General features: G+C 33.5%; 1 pseudogene; it reads right to left on the bottom strand.

Moving 5' to 3' along the window:
• Positions 1-510: 510 nt before the first annotated feature.
• On the bottom strand, positions 511-2,804 carry LOC143625275 (jasmonoyl--L-amino acid synthetase JAR6-like; annotated as a pseudogene).
• Between the last annotated feature and the right edge of the window lie 1,941 nt (positions 2,805-4,745).

Here is a 4,745-nt window from a genome sequence, read left to right as displayed (position 1 = left end):
AATATTTTTTTTTCACATGGTACGGCTAAGCCCCACACCTATACCATAGATTCGCCTCTGCAGATAACGACCTCTTGAGATTACTAAACAACCTGTTTAAAATTCAAAAAAACGCTTTAAAAATTACCAAGTGACAAATACTTGCTAGGTACTCGACCGAGTTTACCAAGCTTTACATTAGAAACATGTATTCAACCAAGAATGTTAGTGCGCATGTAAGACTAAAAAATGTCTCCATGATGTTCATAAAAAGTAAAATATCCACATAAACATGAAACATATATAAAAGACATTAATTTGTATTTGTATGAAACAAAGTATACACTATTGTATGAAACAAAGTATACACTATGTATAAACATGAAAAATTAAAAAAAAAATCACATTTTATATTAATTTAAAAACAAGATAAAAAGTAACTATCAAAGATAAAAATGACATACATATTACCAATTCAAGTACATTATTTTAATTTCTCATTAAATCAAAACAAACCAAACCATGAAAACGACAAACTATCTTAATCGAAAGTATTACTAACATAACTCTTAACAACATTGTTGCAAAGGATCTCTAACACTTTCTGGTTACTTGGTCCCACACAACGTAGTGTCTTGAATTGGTTTAGCGCGGATCCTAACCCAACATAATAATCTATAATCTTTTGAAATGTACCCCTCTTTAGAACCCGGAGTTCTAGAGGCCCGATTGCATTGACTTTTCGCGAGCTCACATAGCCCGCATCAACAAACGACTTGTCCAAACAATTACAACACTCTTTCAAAACAACGTCACTTGCGTGTCCACTCACTTCCCAAAAGATCACATAATGGCCCGGATCAGTGGTCAAGTTAACAAGGCTCGTGAAGTCAACGACTTCGAGTTTCTCATCGACTAAAAGTTTTGCAGCTGTTTCAACCGATAACTGTAAATCTTTTTCAGTGTTTTTATCTAGGTTGATATTTAGCATCAAGTTTCTTCTACAAACAAACAGCAGTTTCGGGGTTGCGTTATGGAACCCGATAACCTTAACCACATCTCCTAGCCGATAACGATACAAACCTGCAAAATTAGTGACCACAACCTCGTATTCTTCTCCGAGCTCAATGTCGGTTAACCCAATAGTTTTGGCTCAACTGAATCAGACTCATCGATCTCTCTCAACGGTAAGAATTCAAAATACCCAATGTTAGGAAGCACAGTGAAAGATGTCTTCTCTGGAGGCATATTTGGATTTACATTTGCTCCGATCCACCCCTCCGACGACCCGTAATCTGCACTTAACAACCGTACCCCGCCAGCATAAACTCGTAGCTTTTTCAAATACGGCTCCATTGACCCAGTCATGATTGCATAAATGTACTTACAGTTTGGAAATAGTTCTGGGATCAACCCATTCCAGTCGGTTAAACCCAAACACTTATTTTGAATATCATCAGCCAGACCAGGGTTCGGTGTCAGAACTGCGGCCATGGCGGTTCTGATCGACTGAAGCGTGATCCTAGCTGACAGAACACCGGTTCTGATGTCTGAACAAAGTTCTGACCAGACCAGCTCGAAGGTCCTGAATGAGTGAACGATGCTATGGGCGAATGTGGACGATATGACTTGGATTTCGTCATGGAAAAAGAGCCCACATAAGAGATGACAGTATAAAGACTGATGGAAATCAGGTGCGAAAATAACTTCATCTGGGCTACAACACGGGGTTTGCATGGCCTGCATCGTTTTCTTAAATTGCGTGCTTCGGTATACGTTTGTGGTCGCGGTTCCTGCAAGTAGACCGCCTTTAGTTGTGAACTGTTTGCTTCCAAAGATGAAACTCAAAGCAATTAACAGAAAAAGTTTAACCATGAAGCATGATATGTATATAAAGAGTTTTTGATTGTCATTTGTCACGTTTAATAGAAAATGGACATATTTAGCATATTTAGTTAAACATGTCATGTTCATGTTTAACTTGTTTACTTAACCATGTCGACCCATTAACCTATTAATATTACAACATAATATATATACTTGTGTAAACTCATTAACCCGTTAAAATTTAAAACATAAAATATGCTTTTATAGGTAAACTCCTCAACCAATTATTGACTTGTTAAATCGTTTATCACAACATGCCCATTTGTTTGTTACACATTAATTATAAACCACCGACTCTCTTCATTATTGGGTTGATGTTTTTTACACGAATAGATATGTGGGTTGCATAAGGGTCCGTATACAACCCATTTATTACAACACTCCAACACATTTACAATTCCTAAACCAGTTTAAATAAACACCTATTTTTTCGTCAAAATACCTGTTTCGGAAAGCAAAAGAAGTGCGGTAAATCTGCATTGTGTTTTCAGTCAATTCGTCGTTGAAAGGTACAAATTTGGGCTTTCCTTGAGTAGTTTCAGAGCTACAAACATCAACAAAGAAACAATAAATCATCAAACAAAACTCGAAGCCATATCCAATCTTCGGTTAACTGAAAAATCTTCATACCTTAAAGTGATGGTGGTGATGGGTTTTCCGGTGAGCACGGGGTAGGAAGCACCATCCGCAATTTTTTGAATATAAGGGTCAAGATCTTTGTGGGTGACAACAGGAACACAAGAAGTATAAGTTTGAGGATCAAATCTAGCATCAAGATTCCATTTTTTCAAGTATTCTGCTTCACCATTTTCTTTCAAGATTTTCTTTAATGTTTCAATTTGAACCCTTTTTGCATCTTTGGTTAAAGACTCGAATTCTTCGATCACTGATTGTGAATCAAACTTGTTTTCCATTTTCTTGATTCTAAAATCAATTGGCTGCAAGACGTTGTTCATATGCAAATTGTCATACAAACTATATATGATAAATAAATAAACAAGTATAAAAAGAACCATGGAATTGAACAAAAGATAAACTTTTCTTAATTGATGTCACATTCTAAATAGTCTTGACATGGACATCAATAGCTAGAGATTATGCATTTAAAAAAGATCAATCATTTGCTTTTTTTTTTAAATATTGAACACACATATAAAAAGCCTCAAAATCTAATGATGATGATGTTTTGTGTTCTTTTGGGATTAAGACTGACACCCAATATGACAAGAAACACAAAAACACATATATAGTGGAGTCTGAATTCATATGTAATTCGTGTGTTCTAGAGAGGGAAACAAAGGGGTTACCTTGAGGAGAAATGAGCAAATAGTGAAGTGAAAGAGCGATGGAAAATCCTTTGGGTGCATGGCCATATATATAGGCGGCTTTATGTGTTGCCCGAACCCACATGAACATGACAAAATTTTGCGGCAGACACAATATATTTAGAATAAAATTTCCATCCAAAAATTATACTCCATTTTGAATTTGTTATTTTAAAAATAATATATATTTATCAAACCTAAAGGTGTATATTTACGTTGTTAGGTATATACAAATAGTGTATAATAGAAATTAGGATATAAATAACGAAGTGTATCTATTGGCTGATAATACTTTCGACTTTCGATTTGTTATCCATCACTCCTAACTTTTACCTTATTTGTTTTTGGCACTCTCTATCCCTATGGGATAGAGGTAAGACTGTCTACATCTTACCCTCCTCAGACCCTACCATAGCATTGCTATTGGTAGGATATACTGAGTACGATGATGATGATGATGATGATGATGATGATGATGATGTTTTTGGCACTCTCTAACTAACAGATGACTAACGTCGTTAGGGTTTCCGGTGAATCCCAATTTTTTGTTTTGTAAAAAGTAAATGAAAAGTTCTCCAAGTAATTTAGTGAATTGATCTCAAGCAACTCATGATCAATTTGATTATCTTATTTATTCACTTAGTTTTCCACATCATTAATTGGTGTTAAATCATATATCAAATGTTGAAATGAATTAACGTAATTGCAGTGTCATTATAAAATCTGAATATACTAGGAGAACTCAATAACCTTGTAAAACTTTTAATTTAATAAATGAACATGAACTCGAACTTTATACCAAGATCGTTGGACCCAAAAACCGAAACAAGCCGCTTATTCATTACATTAGTGTATATAAACGGCTTTTGTAACGTTACTTTACAACACCTTGATTGCACAATCTTGATTACACAACCTCGACTACAAGAAGATAATGTCCATAGACCATATATATGATATTGGGTGATACGAAAAAATCTTAACGATTCCACCGTGAAAATAATGCGAATTGAGGACTGTTAGCTTGGCATATGTCACTCTTCTAGTTTAATTACATAAAGACATTTTGTTGTAATAATATAATGATAATTACTTTAAAAGTTAAAAAGTTTGCTATTTTAGTGGTGGACTAGCGACTTGCTAGCTTTTTAATAAATATATTTTTGTTGGTTGTTCAAAAAAAAAAATATGTACGTGCATTTGGTAAAGTTTAAAGAATTTAATACACGGAAATTACTTGGAGAAGTTTTCATTTATTTTTAAAAAAGTCAAAGCATGTTAACTAAACAAAATTAGAATAAAAACTATTTCAAATAAATTATAATTATCTTTATATTTAAATAGTTTCACACTCGTATAATACACATATAATTCATCAAAATATACAACCTTTAATAACTAAACACTAGAGAACAAAAATAAGATTATCATACATTGTTAATAGAATGACTATTTACATCAAAATAACAAGAATTATAAAAAAAATTGTGGACTACAAGAGCTAAATAAATAATATAATATGATATCTTGAATAATGTTTTTTATATAAAATAA

This window comes from Bidens hawaiensis, unplaced genomic scaffold (genome assembly GCF_021521415.1).
Source record: "Bidens hawaiensis isolate Kalapana, Puna unplaced genomic scaffold, B.hawaiensis_p1.1 tig00004044_1, whole genome shotgun sequence".
NCBI classification, from domain to species: domain Eukaryota; kingdom Viridiplantae; phylum Streptophyta; class Magnoliopsida; order Asterales; family Asteraceae; genus Bidens; species Bidens hawaiensis.
Note: the sequence above shows the minus strand (reverse complement) of the source record. Positions and strands in the feature narration are given on the sequence as shown.